Below are 20,415 nucleotides of genomic sequence, written 5' to 3'. Positions count from 1 at the left end.
ACACCTCAGATATATACCACTATAACTTATGCAGAAATATTTTGTTAATTAAGTTTAATATTCAGAGGTTTTTAATAATTCTTGAGTATCGCTATAAGACTAGATTTATCTAGCGATTGTCCCTTACTTGAGCTACATAAATGTTACCCATTTATATAATATAGTTTTTTTGCAAAGTTTAATACGTTCTAAAGAGTTACGACTTTTTGTTCATTTTTTTGATTCCTTCGCAATATGCCCAACATACATCTTTATATAAACCGTGTGTTATTCTTAGATTTCAATTTATAATTTATAGTGTATGCTGTGTACTGACTAGATAAATATATAGGTTAAACACGCTTCAGAGAAAGGAAGTCACTTTATTCATAAGTTCAAATACACCCTATCATAGTTTTGATCTTCAATTTATATACAAGTACAACATAATGTTAAAAATATTGTTTTAAGTGACTAAATCTTCTAGATATTTAAACTGAAATATATCATTTTTCTCTAACTTTCATTGTGAACTTTATTATTATATTTATTGAATAATATATATGGCAAAACAAGCAGCTTTCGTGTGGTAAACTATAGTTATGTTTTTCGTTCATCCCCTCTACAATCCGGCGTAGCACATCGGAAGATGTATCTCGGTTGTACTCTGCTACGAGCAGTCGAGTTAGGTGGTCGCTACGCAGCAGTCGCGTTCTGTTTTACCTGGCGTAGAGGCGTAACTGCTCACTTACGTCTACGGTTAAATAATTATTGTTTTGGTCAGATTCATCACAATACCACCCGAGTGTTTTCATACTGTCCTGATACCAGAATTGTACCAAGTATTACCAACTATCGACATATTTATCAGTTGGAAAAGTCATTTACCCTGTCTTTTCATCTGAATTCGTTTAAGTGTGCATTGTCAGTGAAAATACATTAGTCTTGTAACTATATAATTTATTAGAATAAATTGAGGTGAAGTGTTTCTATTTTTTTTTTTTAAATTTTGTTTATTTATTAAAGTTGGGTGAGTTTGAAAGCACGGAGCGAAGAATCGTTTACCTGAGATAAATTGCTTCGTAATAAGGTAAAGTATATTTATTATGAACATTATAATTGTGAAATTTAATCACTTTACATATTATTATTTATCAAACATATATTATTATATATCAAGAAATTAAATTATTTTGAAAATAAACCTCAACACTATTAAAACGATTAAGCGATTTAAAAAATATAATTATTGGTTGAACTATGAATATTTTTTGATTCCATACATCAATAAAATAATTTATAAATTCATAATAAAATTATATCTACAGGATTTTTCTTGAATTTTGAATTGAAATTTTTTGTCAATTATTATACAAAATTAATTATTTTTAAATGTATAATTTGGTAACATATTATTTTATAGTAGTATTAGATCACTTGCTTGTCAAGAAAAATATGTCTGTTCGATTTCCACTCAATCGAAGTTTTTTTTTCAAAATTGTTCTAATTTAGTTTTTAAGCTGTAAGAATTGTACTATTGAGAATGAGACTATTTGAAAGGCCACAGAGTTTAATTATATAGTTTTTTATTGTCTTTTTTATAATATATCGTGGTTTCCCGACGTGGGATGCGTTAAAAAGTAAGTTGCATTGATAAGCTTAGAGCTTAATGTAGATAAATTTGTACCACAACACACTCATCTACTTAATTATGTATAATTTTTAATTTTATTGATTTGATTATTAATAATACATAGCAATCAAGTATGTTTATGCATAATTGTATTTTTTTATTTAATTTTAATAAACGTTTTTATATTTTCAGTTTCTAGTTATTTTACTTTTCTCCTCTCAGAAAAAAAGTTAATATTTACTTGCAAAAAAGTGTATTGAGCCAAACAAGTTTTTAAAACTAAAAGTAAAACTATTTTATAGTAATATGTACATAAATTTCTGTTTCCAAAGTATTTAAACTTATTATTATGCCATAATCTATTGCAAGATGATGCACGCAGTATCATCTTGTAGCCAAACAGTTAGATAGAGTTACACTTGTAATAATCGGAGAGGTTCTTAATTTACAAAATGCGGCGTCTTCCTCTGCTACATTTACGGTTGATTTTTTATTTTGGGGAAAATTGTAGTTTTGTACTTTCATAGTGTAGTTGAGGTACTGTAGTGTTTAAATGCCTTTTACCATTCATTCGAGTATACCATTATTTTCACCCTATCTGTCCAAGGAATTTTGTAGATAGATCTTTACAGTCATATATCAAAAGCCTTAACTCTCTGTAATATTTGAGAGTTTCACAAGCATAGTGAACCAAGTCCATTCTGGGTTTTTTTGAGTAAGCTAGGTTCAAACATAATATTTGAGTATTTCTAATTCTGTAAGGGTATTATTGCAATTCTGAAGTGTTATTTTGAGTACGTTAAAGTTATTATGTAAGAGAAATCATAGCCTTACAGAATAAAAAATACTTAAAAATTATGTTTGAACCTAGCTTACTCTAAAATAACCAGAATGGACTTGGTTCACTATGCTTGTGAAACACTCATTTACTGGTTCTCTTTTTCTTCTTGGTCATTCCTTCGTGGTTGAGAATCGTGATCACTTTGGAATGTTGTCATCTTTTGACCGACCAAAACTTTCCACTCCTCTCGATCCTCTGATTCGCTCAGGGCAGACTGAAGACTGCCCCCAGTCAGCTTCTTTACTCGGTAGCTACAGCGTTCCGATGCACTTTCTTTGCTTCACCTTACTTTGAAGCTACCCATATCCACCAGTTTCTCCAGGTTATCCGTTCTGCGATGAATAATATGTTGAAAAAAACTACAGAATACGTCTCAGATATATTGTTCTTTATCTACAGTTCTATATCTACATTTGGCTACATCACAACATTTAGAAGGTTCACCACATTGATTTTCTTCTGCTTCTTTGCTTTCAGGGTTCATGATTCGACACTTTGCAAAAATATGGAGAAAACTTATGTTTGCACAAGCATTATTTTCGTGCCAATTAAAATTCTTCCATCCTTCCATTATACTTCCACTTTACAGATAGATACTTATATATAAATAATAGATAAAGGATCATTAGAATAAACCATAATTTCAGGTCTAGGTTAAAGTCCTAATTTTTGAGGAAACATATCATTTGCAGTACTGCACTGTAAAAATTCTGTTATTGGAAAAAAATGGGAGCAATCTCAGTTTTACTGGGAAGGTTTATACATTTTCTAGTGATAGAAGTTTTTTACTTTTCCAATACATAGTATGCTATTATTTATATGTGTGTTATTTACCAAAATTTATAAATTTTGCAATCATTTAATGATATTATAATAGATTATATTATATAAATGAGTATATTAATATAGAATGTTTTATAAAAGTCAGTTTTTCCTATGCTTGGTAAATTATTGTTAAAAATCTTTGTTCAAAATGTTTTCATGATATTTCAATATATCTATTTGTTTGGTAGATAAATGACAATTAACTTTATTATCTGTCAGTTGAGCATTAATAATTGGTGAATATGCTTAATATATGTAGATGCCATAATATGCGACCCGGATTGAAAATAAGCACAAAACTTAAAACAATTAGAATTTAAATTATATTGTTATTTTTTTATTATTAACAATAAGTAACCGATGTATATTATGATTACCATAATGGAGGTGTTGAGGTAATATGATTAAATATATTTGTAAGATGAGATAAAATAAATGGAATGTGTAATTTGGCATAGCTTTCTCCGATATAGTTTTTTGCCTATTCTCATACCATTCTAACTGTTGAAGCAAAACGACTCGGTTCCATAATACATTTCCCTTCTTTGATTCAAAACCTTTGAATGATTTACTTTTGATCTTAATACTTTCTCCAAGGATTGCCTTCAACGTTTCCATACAAAAACGTATTCGGCTGGAAAAATAACAAAGGGATAAAATGAAAATGACCGTAATTTGCCAAAGTGCGTCGAACAGTAAACGTTGGGTTTTTTATTTGAATCAAAATGTCCAAAATAAACTTACGTATACGGAGAGCTTTTTTGTTCTCGAAATTAAGCAATTTTTGTATGAAGAGAGCTTTTTGATTGCCGCTACAGCATGCAGTATGCTTTTTATGAGCAAAAAGTTTTTTATTTGTATTTTGCAAGCAGACATGAGAATATTCATTTTTGCTAGCTAGACTTGAAAAAAAAACGAATTTAATCTACAAGTATAATATAATCTGGATTCCGAGACGTACATACATTGATTTAAATTAAAAAAGCTTTTTTGCCAGAGACAAAAATCTAAATTTGAATATTTTAGCCTAATTTATATCCATAGTCCACTAAAACACTCTGAAAATATTGAAAGTATTTTTATTAATATATGAAATACCTCAAAAACTTACCTCTAAGAAAAATAAATCTTTAAAAAAGGTTGACCATGTAGGATTTGAAGCTCACATATCTCACTGTTCAGGTGAGTGCTTTTATCTCTTGAGCTACCAATCGAATTACATTTTATGAGGTACTTATTTCAAAAGTATCTGTGTATTTTCAATAAGAAGATTGATTATTCATAATATTGTGTTATTGAATAAATAAAATATTATTACTATCGACCGAAGGTACTTGGTAGAATTTGAATTTAATTCCATTAGAATAAATAAAATCTAATTTATTTGAGATACCCCTTATTAATTATACACGTATTGATTCAATGATTGCTGCTTATTTTTAACTTCACATATTTTTAATATTAATACTATCGACCGAAGGTTCTTGATAGAATTTAAATTTAAATCCATTAGAATTTTACATATTTTTGTTTGCTGGTATTTTAATCTCTCTATTAATTATTAAAGCCAATGGTTTTTAATGGTACGAGGGTGGGTCAATAAGTCCTTAGAAAAGCCGACAGGTGGCGCGACTAGTACTGTAAGCGGTTTGTTTTCATGCAGCGGCACTACCGATTCAGTATGCTGCGAAGTTTCAATCAGATTGGTCGGGTTGTTGTGTGTTTCTCGTACATTTAAAAAAAAAATTTGCTTGTGGAAAATGGAAAAATGGAAAATGGAGAAAATTGAGTTTAGAGCTGTTTTTAAACATTTTAATATAAAAGGGTTAACAGCAAAGGAAATAAAAAATGAGTTGGATTTAGTTCACGGCATATCTGCTCCTTCACTTGCAACTATTTATAACTGGTTAAATGAATTTAAACGTGGTCGTACATCAATAAAGGATGAACCACGCTCAGGACGTCCTGTAGAGGTGACTACACCAGAAATGATCAATAAAATCCACGATATGGTGTTAAGTGACCGAAGATTAAAGTTGAGTGAGATAATTGAGGTTACAGGGATCTCAAAAGGTAGCGTCATTTCTATTTTACATGACAAATTGGGCATGAAAAATATTTCTGCAAGATGGGTGCCGCGTTTGCTCACAGTCGACAATAAACGCAATAGGGTGGTGGCCTCTAAAGCCCTGTTGTCGCTCATGCAACGCAATCCGGATAAATTTTTTCGTCGCTTTGTGACTGTAGATGAAACATGGATACACCACTATACTCCCGAGACGAAAGAACAGTCAAAGCAGTGGATTGCGAAGGCAAACCATGTCCAAAGAAGGCGAAAACCGTAAAATCAGCTGGTAAGGTTATGGCTACTGTATTTTGGGATGCACGTGAAATTATTTTCGTTGACTATTTGGAAAAAGGAAAAACAATAACAGGGGATTATTATGCATCTTTATTGGACCAGCTAAAAAACAAAATTGAAGAAAAACGGCCTCATTTAAACAGGAAAAAAATCCTCTTTCATCAGGACAATGCCCGTGTTTACACATGTTTACGATCAATGGCTAAAATTGAAGAATTGAAGTTCGAATTGGTCGACCACCCACCGTATTCGCCAGATTTAGCCCCCAGTGACTTTTTCCTTTTCCCAAACTTAAAAAAATGGCTAAGTGGACAACGTTTTTTTTCAAATGAAGAAGTCATCGATCGGACAAATGCTTATTTTGAGGACCTTCCGAAAACTTATTTTTCTGACGGTTTAAAAAAAATTGAGAAACGTCTAACCAAGTGTATTGAGCTCCAAGGAGATTATGTTGAGAAATAAAAAAAAAATACAAAAATAAAAACTGTTTTAATGCTTTTTTCTAAGGAATTATTGACCCACCCTCGTATTCATCTACAAGAGCGAATTTACCAGTTCTTAATTAAAATTTTAAAATATTAACATATATTATTTGCCAAAATAGTTTTTGTATATTTTTTAAGTTTCAAAATCGTTTAAAAATAATTCAAGAAAAAAATATGGTCCATGATTCTACGTATCCAGAATGTCGAATTGGAAAAGATGGTAGTTATATTTTTTTTCAAAAACTTTTAATTTATTCAATATTTGAAAAATAAATAACTATTGTTTAATTATACTTACATTTAAGAGATTAAAAATATTTATTCATGCAGTTCTTTGCATTGTTTGATATTTTTTATAGTGTACTTATTACATAGATACTATTTACTATAATACATAGATACTCGTTTTTTTAAATTATATATTAATCTTCTATTAAGTAGTTGTAGTAAAATTCGACTGGTTAAATTTACCCTCGCTGGTATAGAAAAGTAAAACGGATTTATCATATATATTTTGTCAGTCCAAAGTAAGAAATAATGGTAAAAATAAGTACAATGAAGAATGAAAAAATAAAAAAAATAAACATGCATTTTTCTTCTCCTCTTTGTTCAAGACAGTAAAGTCAAAACATATACTGACATATTGTAGAGGGCTCGGTCGTGTATTTCTACACCCTAGCTTGATTGTGCGATGTTTCTTCCAGAATTCAAGTTTTTATCCCTACGAAATACACTTCCTAAACTCTCCCCTCAATGCTGATATCCGTTTTATAGCGTGGCGTCCCAGAAAACTGGGGTGTTAAATATTTCATACTTTGATGTGCGTACAATACATTTCGAATCTTTGATAATAGTATATTATTTGATATAAATATTAAATTTAATAGTATATTTCGTTAACTACTGTTTGGTTATTATAAAAATATGAATTTTATATTCATTCCAAGGTCTAACATAATATAGACCTCTACAGTGTGTGGTAATATAGGGTCTTTCAAGAGATTTAATTAAGTATTAAAGCATTGATTAAAAACATCATCTAATACCTCACTCAGATCCTCAATAATTAGCAGAAGCGATTAAAATAACAAGAATTTTTTGCCAATCAAGATCTCAACCACGGCCGCTCTACCAACATGGCTAAAATGGATGCTTCTTGTCATATAATAAGGATATCGTAGTTGTTTAAGCCACTCTGGATCCACTGCTCAATGAGCACACTTCCTTGCTGTCTCCACTATTCTTGGTGTATTGTTGCCACATACTTTTGCATGAATAGAGTATGTCATAGATCTGATGAGGTTTTAAAAATATGTATCATTATGTCTCTCTAGTATCTGATGATCTGGTCTTCGAATAATATTGCCCGTTTATTACGACTTCAAATTATTAATACTTTTGTTTGTTCGCATGTACCTGTGCATTATACACAACATACATTTTTACATGCCGTGTTGCGTTTATATTGACATTTGAACCTTTTTTTAAATTAAGTCTCCCGTTTCACACTGTTACGTAAATATTTATAAAGGATTTTTGTTAATTGGTTCATAGATGCTGGCAGTTGATTTTTAAATGGAGTATGAAGTCTTTGAAATACATTCTAATAGGTAATAAATTAATATAATTATTTTATTATGAAGGAAGTAGAAAAAAAATGTACCAAAACCTTGTACGAGTACGTTTCCATAAAAATACTTTGAACAGATATGCAACTTCTCCAATAAAGATTTAAGAAATTATACTAGATTAATTTTGAACGATTTAAGTTTACAGCCAAATAAATTAGATATACCCTTCTTTTCATCAATTTTTTGATAATATAGAAACCATAATAATCATAAAAAAATACAGTATAAAATATTGACATTTGGTTTCGTTTGCGATCAATTTTGTCTCTGGTGAACAAGTTTCAGTAAATTAATTTTATCTACATGACAAGTTATTAAATAGCTTTTGACAAATTTTGTTCCACACGACAGTTGTCAGCTTAGTGATAGATTCCAGAGTTGCCTTAGGTCTTAGAATTACTGAACTGTATTTAAAAAAATGAACATTAAAATAAACATAATATCTTAAATTTAATACAAATAAAATTAATGGGTATTATTTATTATTATTCTTCACCCACAATATATTTTTGCAACGTTTTTATTAGCTCGTATTCTTGTTTGTCCGGTGGTTGTTTATCCAGTACAAATCTTGCAATCGATTTTTAACTTACTTCCCGACTAGATAGACATTTGAAACTTTTATTATATATCGGAACACGATGCCAATCATTCTTTTAATACTTTAGGTCATCTTTAAGCAGAATTTAATTAATTTTCAGTTAATTCTGTTTTATATGAAAAGTTATTTCGGAAGAAATCCGTAATCCAATCCACTATTATTGATTGCTAAGGAGGTGGTCCTAGCAACTAAATTATTAATAATATATACGTGCGTTACTATGGAAATCAAAATGACATTTCAGTATTCTATATTTGTTTGTTTGTTGCAAAATAGCAAACAAATGATTTGTTGACAATTGCCTTATTTGTCCTAAATTATTAATACACAGAATTGTCAAGTTTATATGATTCAACAGACAATTTAAAAACATGGTATATAAAAAGTTCTTTTTATCTTGTAATTATTATTATTCAACACTATATCTGTGAAAAGTAACTCATATAGCAAACATATTAGTAGGTAATACATGATTATAATGTCGTGGATCCCGGGTTCGAATCCTGAGTCTGGCAAGTACAGATATTGGACCCAATAGGTTGAGCAAGTGGCTAAAATCCATTACTCGTTCAAACAAAATGTATTAATACAACCTCTAATTTGGGGTTGACTATTTCTACTGCTTAATCTCCTAACTCTCTTAACTCCATTAAGGTACATTGTTCAGAAAGGAGAAAAAACATACTAATTTAACTATCGAGCGGAATTTATTAATTCCAAAAATACACAATTTATTAATTACAAATAAGCTGCACAATGAATTAATACACTATTTTATGTTCTCTTTTACATATTAAGAAAATTTTAATAATGATCGTAGTTATTTCATGTAAGATATTAGAAATTTGGCACCTGCTGGTGGCTGTTTTGTATGAAGAACGATAACGCATTTATTTATAGGTTTAGTAGTTTGAAATTTTATGTGAGCATAGAAATCATGCTTTATTAAAAATTGCAATACCGGTATTGTAAAACCGGTATTCTAGTATTTATCAATACCGAAATACCGGTTTTAAAAATCCAAAATACTGGAATTTTCGGTATTAAGAAAGCACACTCGTTTAAGTTTTTGGAAATCAATTATAAGTTATGTGCTGCTAAAATGCAAATATATTGAGTGAATCTAACATAAGTGAAAAAATAATACAACAAATGTCATCAAATATATTAATATAGGTAAGTAACTGTCGCGATGAGTTATCATAATATTATTTCGAAATAGAAAACATCCGTGACAAAAATGTTCAATTATTCTATAATTATTGATGACTGTACAAACGTTGAATTTAAAAAGCTTTTCCTGCAGCCGGACTTAGTTGCACTTGATGAACTTTTGAGGTTTTAGTTAAAATTATCAATATATTCAAATTATATGTAAAAATCACTAGTTCTACAATTATGATCAATACTTACATATTTTTAATTGCTATAAAATAATATTGTGAACAGATTTTAATGGCTATATTTATTGATAAACACCTACTTCTGTTTTTTTAATGTTTAAGAAAAACCGGTATTAATACCGGTATTCAATAAAAAATACCGAAAAACCGGTATTGACATTTTCATTCGTTATTGCAATCCCTAATCAAAATCTCATTTTTGGTCAAAAGTGCAGTTTATTGGTATGCAGATTAAGTAATCGACATGATCCTCTAAGGATCGATCATGGCGAAATAGTATAAATGATTCACATGACTTATAAGTGAATCGACGAATCAAATGATAAAAGCACTCACTCGGATAGTGAATGATGTGAGTTCCAATACTTTGTTTATATTTGTTATAAACGTATATAAATAGTATTATAATAAAGTTCGCTTGATTTCGACTCATTTGATTATTTCGCCGTATAATACACATATCCGCGCAACATATTTCAAATGTATCTGCTCTCTGTCTTACTTTTACTTATACTATACAAGTCACATAATATACATTTATAAGATGACGTAGACTATCATAAATATTCAAGTCGACCGAATTTGTAGTTTTTTTTCTCTCTTGTATTTTTACAAATTGAAAGAAAAAACATCATATAACTGTATAGCAATGTGTACCGTGACAAACTTGTTCAAAGAATTTATACAGCTTTCGAGAAAAACATCTTTTTTAACATAAATTTTATGAGCTGTGAGAAACAATATATTTCAAAACACGGACGGAATAATGGAAGAAACCGAAGAAATAAGTATTCGTAGCCATAACGTAGAACTGGCGTAGAGGATCGTAGAAGATCGTAGCACAGTGCTGTGAAACTGGTGTACCGTGATACACTCGGTTGGCATGAGTTTTATATAATAATAATGGTGAAAATAATGCATTTTTTTAAATAAATTATACAGTTTAAAATTAATCTAAATTTATTAATTCGCTAGCATGGATTTATGACGGTTCATGATGAATTGACCGCACACAATAATATATTTCAATATCGCGATGTTTCTATCATCTGTCAATTTACTTTTAGAATTATTTATATTTAATACTAAATAAAATCATGTTAAAATATTGTTTCTTCTTCTTCTTTCACTCTGTTACGCCTCAGCATTGCCACTTCATTCGGTCCATCGCCAACTCTCGCGCCTTCCGCCATACCAGATATGCAGCGCGTATATCACTTTTGTAGCACCGCTGCAGGGTGAGGGAGGGCGGGCCACGGTGACGGAATCCTTGAGGCTGTGCCACGAGGGTACGAAGTGTCGTACTCTCTGGCGGCGTCCGGAACACATGTTACAGACACGTAAAGCATCTCTTCAATCACCAAAGGCTGATGTGTCTACTTATGAACTCGAGTGTTTGTAACACGATCGTACCAATGTACCCTTAAGATTCGGTGAACACATCGATTCTCAAAGTTTAAAAGCTGAGATCTTTAAAGCTTAGTAAGATGCCATGTCTCACAGCAATATATGAGCACAGGTAGCACGCACGCACGCACAGCGTAAAACTAACAATAATATTTAAGATGTTCTAAATTTTAATTACATATTAATCTTCCATTCTTCTCAGTCCCTAGTTATTTTGAACAGTTTTGTTTTCTGTTTTACCTATTTTTCCGTGCTCCTCTCACTTATGGACAGTTTTTAATTTAGTGAACGCACACTTGGGTGCGTTGCAAACTCAGTACCAATAGACACCGCTTTGAGAACAGTCAGTCAACCTGAGAACCCTTTTTCAATCGTATGGGTCTTATGTTTATGTAAAACACTGCACCCGTAACATTATTATCTGCACATAAGTTCACCAAATTGTAAATTTATTTCTATAAATGTAACTAAGCTCATTTTTGAGACCTATCCACACACGACTGACAGTTTATAATCCAGGATAAATAAGAAATGAAAATATAATTAATATTAAATTCTACTATTGAATTATCCAAAAGTAATCACATAATTAATGAAAATTTGGTAATGCATTTGTCGCCACTATTAGATATAATTTAAACACACGAATAATACAATTATACTAATAATATTTTAATTGATTAATAATGTCAATCTCGAACACTGTAATTTTGATAAATTTTGATATCCTTTAAAAAAACCCACTTAGGATTTTCAAAGTATTAATAATATTACAATTAATAATAAGTGTACAAATTCATAATATTGCTGGAACGAGTAAGAGAATGTATTCTGTCTCTATCTATACACGTGTAGTATTTAAGCAAGGGCAAGCAGCCTTTCTGAATAGTCTTGATAATGGTGTTACAACCGAAATAGCTATCGACAAACCTTTTTTAAAAACCTGTAGAATTTAATTTTAATTATATTTTCATTTCTTGTAAAATGGAATTCTACCAAGTAAATGCTAACTCAATTAATACAGGATAAATAACCTTCGAAATATGGAATACTATAATGAATCAATTTTTTATTGATTTTGGGCTAGAAAAGTTAGAAGTAAAAGATACTATATATAGGTATATGAGGTGCCCAGTATCAAAATGGGCCGAAGGCACTTTTCAGAGTTTTTTTTACATTTTAAGGGCAAAAAATTTTTTATATCAATATCTACCACTCTTATAATTTTTTTGCATCAAAAACGACTAGAACCTATGCTAAATCGAATTTTAAAATGTGCATGAATATCAAAAACGGCCAAAGGATTGACAAACCAATCACAGGCCTAAACATTTATAGAATCTAATATGGCCGCTATAACACATCATTCGTCTGCAAGACCTATCATGTTTCAATAATTGAAAATGAAAATTATTTTTAACCGTGTTTTATTCAAGTTATAAATAAAAAAAAACACTCAATAAGTTTTGATAAAAAAAAATACGGCCATCTGCATAATTAGTTTTAAACTCGTCCAACAGATCATCACTTATTATCAAAAACGGCCAAACCTAATAGTCAGTATCAAAAGTGGCCGAGAGAATATTTTAGATGTAAAATTTAGCTTTATTAATAAAGTTACACTAAAATTTACTATTTAAAAGTATTCAGTAACATTGTCAAAAGTATAACTATAGTTTTTCAGCCTTTCTGTAAAAAAACTTCAACGTATCTTTGGTCCACTTCGATACTGGGTGCCTCATATATAGAAAATCCCAAAAATACTATTTCAGTTAGCTACTATAAAGGTCTTGTAGCACTGCTGTAGAGGTTCGTAGCAAAAGCGTAGATAAAACATCCCTGGGCCAATTGAAGAATAAAACGTTTGCTACGTGAGTGGTCCAACCAGCAGAGCCTTCGCGAAAAATGCTGCGTAGCGGAAACGTAGCAGCCATGCCTAATATACATTATTTTTTATCGGTTTTGCTTCTGTTGTGAGGCACAAAAGATTCCCAGCGAATACATGCAAGAGTAATTTTATTTTCGCAGTGGATACACTAAAAAAGTTGTCTTTTTTATTGAAAAGGAAAAAAAGTTTGGATAATTTATTCAGTTTCAAAGTTTTACAAGTGGATTGTTTCTCGATAACTTTATATTCACAATATGATTTATATCACATGTATGAATAAGTCAAAACTATTTTATAATTATTATTATCAACTTATTTTGATAAATAAAATAGATAATAATTATTATAAATTACAATCCAATATTGGTTGTCTCCTAAAGTGGTTATATGATAAATTTGTTTTATAAAAGATATTGATAATATACGAATAATTAATTATTTGTTAAAAGAGTTCATATCAATACATCATAATAAGCATGTCAAATAACATCTGTTGATTATATATTTTTTTCTGAAAGGTTCTTCAAAAGTTCTTATGATTATTATTTCTCATTGAAAAATATGCACATCATATTGTGTGCTATGCATCAAAAATGTTATTCATTATGATTCACAAGGAAGGTATTCTATTAAGCTTTTTTGCTCTCCTGTAAAATTGTTTAGTTCTGATATATAATATTGTTTTGTAATAACCGCTTCAATTCCGGTACCTACCTATAATGAAAAAAGCTCTTTTTATAACAAAAAAATGTGTTTTACAAACAATAGATACTAAATGTCATCTGAATATAATTATTGAAATTTAATTATTATACTAAGCTGAAAAAAATCATTTCGATGAGTTGTTGTTGTATACTAATACCAAAAGTGACTAATACTATACTAATACTATACTAATAATACTACTACTATACTAATACTAATAGTGATTGTAACATACATGACAACTTTCGTAAGTTTATCTTTAATAAGATGTTATGAAATAATATTTCAAAATAATAACCAGAGAAAACTTATTACTTTGGGTTGACAAGAAAAATTCATTACATCGATACTTCGATGAGGCAGGTACTTCTCGTAAATCTTATCAAACCTTTGTCTCAGAATCGGTTTGGTCAATGTCAAAATATTGCTAAAATATCAAAAAAGGTCTTTTGTGCACTAATCTTACTATTTTACATGATTTTTCTCTATGTAAGAATATATTGCAAGTAGTACAGGATACGCTACAATAGTGAGAATTTTAATTAAAGTCAATACTTAGAAGTAGAATTAAAAGTAAATGCCACTAATACTAAATTAATGACAAACTGATATAATTTTGATAAGATTATTATTATTATCATTAACAGCAAATCAATCGAACATGTGACCTTTCAAACTCAAATTGTGACATGTGTGAAAACTCAAATTCATGTACTTATTGTAAAATATGGCTGTTCTTGATCTTATTTGCAGTTATCTACCTCTGCCACATCCTACTTACTTTCAAAAGGCACCCCTCATCACTGAAAAGTCTATTATAAATATAAAACCATAACTATTAATATTAATCTTTTACTAGCCAATGTGACAAATTGCATATTACACCAATAGAAAGTATCACCATACTTCACTTTTAAGCTTGACTACTCAGTTATTACGACTAATTTTTACGAGGAGCAACTTTGTCATAATATTATATACTTAATTCCTTATTCTTATGCACATAATAATCTTTTTCTTCTTATTGTGCCATCCCCTAGCGGAATTTGGCCACAATCAAGGCGATCTCAGATTTGTCGTCTGATACACCTGATACACGGAACAGTTCAGTGGAACTGCACTCGTACCAATCATGGAGGTTCTTATGCCACGAAATGCGGCGACGTCTTCTGCTATGCTTACCATTGATCTTTCCTTGAATGACAAGTTGGGGAATACTGTACTTTTGTCCTCTCATAATGTGGCCGAGGTACTGTAGTTTCCTGATTTTGATACAACGTAGAACTTCTCGGTCTTTCTCCATTCTATTGAGAACTTCAACATTTTTCACCCGGTCAGTCCAAAGAATTTTGAGAATGCATCTATACAGCAACATCTCGAAAGCTTCAAGTCTCCGTGACATCTCTTGGTTTAGCGTATACACATCCATAATATAGAAAAGAATTGAGAGAACATAACAACGTACCATACGCAGTCTCAAACCTAGGTTAAGGTCTCGATTGCTAAGGAGGCGTCTCATTTTGAGAAAGGCACTCCTTGCAATCTCAATTCTAGTTTTTATTTCCTAAGACTGGTCCCATTTCTCATTGACCCATATACCTAAATATTTATAGTAAATTACACGTATAATCGGTGCGATGTTAATAAAAATACTTGTGTTGTTGTTTGATGTCATTATTTTTAGTAGTTTTAATAATTTTGTTTTTTTAATATCCATTTCAAACTATAAAAATCGCTGACCTCATTAACTCTTTTTACTATTTGATGTAAATCTTTCATATTGAAACTTTATGTTTTAACAATACTCTTCTGAGGTGCACAGACAAGAAAGAGTCGAAGTTTCTGTTAAGGCTATCTGACAAAAGCTTACGGCGCAAGTTTTGACGGACGCAAAGCTCTTTTCCTGACGATAACAAGTAACCTAATTTTCCATTTCCTTCTGCCATTGGTATATTTGATTGCTTCACGCCATCTCTTTTGGAAACCTTCTGCATTATTATTATTATTTTAGGGTGAAAAATTGATATTGCGGTGCAATGACCATGGACGCTTTTCAATCAAAAATTATCACCGCTAGATTTGGGTAGGTATTTCAAGTTATATACTTACAGACACAATCAAGATTGGAGTGCAGTAATCGCTTATTATTTGAATTGGTAAAAAGAATACCATAGAATACATGAACATAAAGTAGTATATATTCCTTATATATTTTTTTTCTATTTGCAAGCTTATAATAACCTATTTGTCTGATTGCCAGCCCATATAAACGTAGCTTGATCTAGTATTATTGGAGTACATACTAATGATTTTCGACTGATCCTGACTTAGTGTTCTTCCCTTAATCTCTCCCTAATCATCTTTGTGAAACGTAGTTTAGAGAAACTTTATTTTCAATCATGTGTTTTACAGTCATTGAATGTCTGTTTAAAGAGTAGTTTGGAAGTTTAAAAAACATATTTAGAAGATGTTATATGGAGAATATAATATAATGTACCTAATGAAGTATGCCAAAAGCTTTAAATGGAGATACACCGGACTTGTAGATACGTTAGTCGCTATACAATTTATATGATCCAGTGGTACCTGATGTTAGTTAATATGGCTAAAAGGCCATCCAAAGGTATGCCGGATTGGTAAAATATTAAGGGTCAGTGGAATTACGTGGAAATAAAAAACAAGGAATAATTGAGACGAGTAGATTAAACTTGAGAAGGTTATTATCTAGCTGTATATTGAAACAGACTGATGATGATGCAAAGAATTAATGAGTTATTTTAGCAATACAAGTCGAAAAATTGAAACAGATAAATGATAACATTAATTTCTCAAATTGTGGTAAAATCATTTAACTTACCAATGATATGTAACATGTCTTTGCGCGATATTTCTTTTATCTGAGTATAAAATTTCTATAAGGTTAACGGTTACGGAGTTAAGATAGTTAGTTTATGTTTAATTAACTCACTCAGTATACACCTCACTATATTAATTACTGTTATAATTCTCATAGTATCATTTTAATCTTCTTCAAATTTGAACTAAATATGATAAGATGTTAATAATTTTAAATACTAAACGCAAGGCTAGGGTTTTGCAGTGCGGAGCGTGCAACGTGCATATCGTGGACACTTGTTTAACATGCACGTTGCATTCCCCACTCCGCAAAAAGCTGTCACTGAGACCTTATAGCGCCTGTACACGTGCATGGATTTACCGACAGCAATAGTGTGTATTTTAAACTACCGTGACAATAATTGTTTAGATGTAAAAGTGCTGACTGTCTCTACAATCTCATTCTTCAAGAGTAAGCGAGACACAATGTTGTCATTTTATGGTATCCACTATTTGACGGGTCAAACCAAACCTCAAAATTAGTGGTGTAGTTAGTTTTTTACTCGGCAGGTTTGCTACTATCGTTCTACTGGGCAAGCGTAGATATCGAAAAATCTCCTACTATCGCAAGACAATTCAAAAGCTTCCAATTTTTTTTGATTTTTGCATGCAAGCTTGCAACTGCAAGATAATACATGTTTATCCATACGTTATGTAATGTATTATGTAAAATAATTAAATACCAATTAATTTAACAGGGTAAGTTTATAAATAATTATTTATAAATATCCATATAATGTAATAATTTATTTAAGAGACTATCCAATTTAATTCCAATTTTTATGATCATCATAAGACTAGATTAATCCATTGCAGGATGAAAGTGTCTTTTATTCAATTCTATTCCTTCGTGTGGGTTTGAGGATTGCAATATCGAATGAAAATATCATTACCGGTTTTTCGATATTTCTTATTGAATAACGGTATTAATACCGGTATTCTTTAAAAAATATAGAGAAAATGGAAGTATCTATCAATAAAAATACTTTAAAATATTGATATTATTATTAGATAATATATAGGAAATATATCTTACCTTATCTTACCATCATAACATTCTGTTGACGTTTGAAAATATGTATAGGTAATAAATTATAGAACTATTGATTTTTACAAATACATTGTGTGTATGTTCCATTTTTAATAACGAATATACAGGTATTTTGGATATTTAAAACCGGTATTTTGGTGTCGACAAATCTCTGAACCGGTTTTTAAATACCGGTTTTGCAATCCCTATGTAAGTTGTATTGGAACGTACTTCAGCGGAAATTTCTTTTCATTTCCGTTTTGAATCTTTTGGACATTTTCTATACCTTGGTAACTACTGGATGATCAGATCAACTAGATTAATCTTTTTTTTATTCTTCGATGGCGCTACAGCTCAAGTCGAGCCCTGGCCTCCTCCACCGGTCCTCTGCACGTCTTTTCCAGTTCCTGATTTTTAGCAGCTGGTTGGCATCTTTTGTAATGTTATCACCATATTATATCCAACTAGATTAATATTCGACTGTAATACAATAGGTAGGTACTTGATAACGATCAAAAATCACATTTGGACATAACTAGTTTTGATTCGAGTGTAATTACTAATTACGTTATTTATGAGGCTACTTATATATACATCTTGTCGAGCTTTGTCCAAAAGCCGATATAACACGATACACTCTGGCGGCAGATTGCTTTGTGCAGCTGTCGGAGAGATCGGCTTGTTTTGCGTAAGGAAGTGATACATTAGTACATGGCCAGTAGGATGTGGGCAACTATTAATCTGTTTAGTTTGGACTGTAATCTATGTAATGTCCACTAATACTTTCCCTTTGGAGGACCAAAACAGTTAATGAAAGGACTATTTAGTGTAGAATGGACGTAAAATAATATAACGTTAGATAACACTGTGTTTTATATTGTATATTTGTGTACTGTTTAGGTATGGTGGCATGTTGTATTAATGGTTTTGTACTGTAATAGTATATTATTAATTGTATTTGGTATGTTATGTACAAGAAAATGTTTATCACAATAGCTGATTGGATGGCATAAAAGCAATACTTACCAATAGTACTTAAATCGAGCATTGCAAAAAAATTTAAATAGTATTTATATTTATTTCAAGAATATATCGGCTGCTCCAAGCCAAAACGGCGTTAGTAAAATTTTGGTGATTTTGAGTTATTATGAAGTTAGGCTTACAAAAAAATATTTACAGACCGGCAAAAGGGCGTTCTTTGGGCGATGATTGCAAACAGAGTTACGATTTTCCAATTTAAGCGTAAGTGATAACACTACAGAAAGCCAATGGGGCTTAACGTACTTTCCACTAATGTAACGTAACAAAATTAAAATGATTATAATAAACAAATAAAACATAACAGATATACAAACAAAAAGAATAAAATCTTCTTCCTCTTCTTCTTTCACCCTGTCACGACCCAGCGTTGGGGCAAAGGGGAAGCACAAGTTTGCGCCACTTCCCCCAATCTATCGCCAACTCTTGCGCCTCCCGTCCTTCCAGACATGCAGCGCGTAGATCGCTTTTGTAGCACCGCTGCAAAGTGAGGGAGGGCCGGCCACGACGACGGAACTCTTGAGGTTCTGCCTCAATTGTATGAAGTGTTGCGCTCTTTGGCGGCATCCGGAACACATATCCCAGCCACGTAAAACGTCTTTTCATTATTACGCCAATGAACGAAGGCTGCTGTGTCTGCTCACGAACTCGGGTGTTTGTAACGCGGTCATACCAATGTACCAATTCGGTGTTTTCTTTATAAACTTTGTATTTTTTTGGCCAAAAGGAATTAATGATTATCTAATGCAAATAAATACATAAATTAACACTAAATACCTACTACAAAAAAAAAATGGTTCTATCATAAATGAAAAAAACAAAAACTCCAATGCTATGAAAGAAGTTGTTCTCATTAACATTAAATTTTTTCACTATTTTTGCTCTCCTGATTAGAAGCGATTTGTCACTAACGCCCCTTTGTCTTGGAAAAGTTGATATCAGGAAACTCAGAAATAATGGGAACTGAAATACATAACGGGTAAGGCGATAGCAGGTAACCGACTTGAGTTAAGAAGAATCCAAATTAAACTTACACACGTGTCAAGAATACGTTTTACGTCGAATACTGAAAACTGCTCTCAGTTTATGCATTTAAGCTCATTTAATGTTGGTATATTACGCACACTATTGCACGTGCATAATGCGTGCTTCATTTTCGTAGGACACTCAAACATTCAAAACCCTGCATCAAGATGCGACGTATTGAATATAGCCTATCGGTATTCTATTTATCATCTGTTCTGTGGTCGATATATATACAAAATTTATTAAAATAAGCATTTTCATCGAGCCAATATGCCGATTAGCTATGGAAGACTTTAAATAACCACATATTATGGAGTCTTCGCCACTGATACTGATAATAAATGATAATATTTTTACACGATTAATCATTTGGCACATGTCGGTATATTTTATTGCAATCATTTTGACAGATTACAATTTAATGGCTATATAAATTTAATAAGGGTGTTGTACATATTACTTAATATTTAATGATTTTACCTGAACCACTCTTACCCAGTAGCGAAGGATGACTTTTAGGCTCATTAGGTCTTGAAAAAGAGGAAGAAAAAGTAATATCCCATTTCATTAAATAAATTTTATTTTTCCGGACCATCTTGTGTACACGACTGCTGTAGGCTATTCTTTATAATGTCAAGTGTTTGAATTGTATGGTGCAATGTCAAA

At 31.0% G+C, this 20,415-nt stretch overlaps 1 protein-coding gene across 1 annotated transcript in view; it reads left to right on the top strand.

Moving 5' to 3' along the window:
* The first annotated feature begins 657 nt into the window (after positions 1 to 657).
* The window catches only part of LOC147073442 (C3 and PZP-like alpha-2-macroglobulin domain-containing protein 8), a 652,526-nt gene continuing 632,768 nt past the window's right edge, over positions 658 to 20,415 (top strand). Inside the window, exon 1 of the mRNA XM_085945649.1 lies at positions 658 to 1,069. The gene's annotated coding sequence lies outside the window, so the exon portion shown is untranslated. The remainder of the gene's footprint in view (positions 1,070 to 20,415) is intronic.

Source organism: Rhyacophila brunnea, unplaced genomic scaffold, assembly GCF_057557595.1.
Source record: "Rhyacophila brunnea isolate RB1 unplaced genomic scaffold, BYU_Rbru_1.0 scaffold_18, whole genome shotgun sequence".
In the NCBI taxonomy this organism is placed as follows: Eukaryota; Metazoa; Arthropoda; class Insecta; order Trichoptera; family Rhyacophilidae; genus Rhyacophila; species Rhyacophila brunnea.
This window is presented reverse-complemented; position numbering and strand designations above follow the sequence as displayed.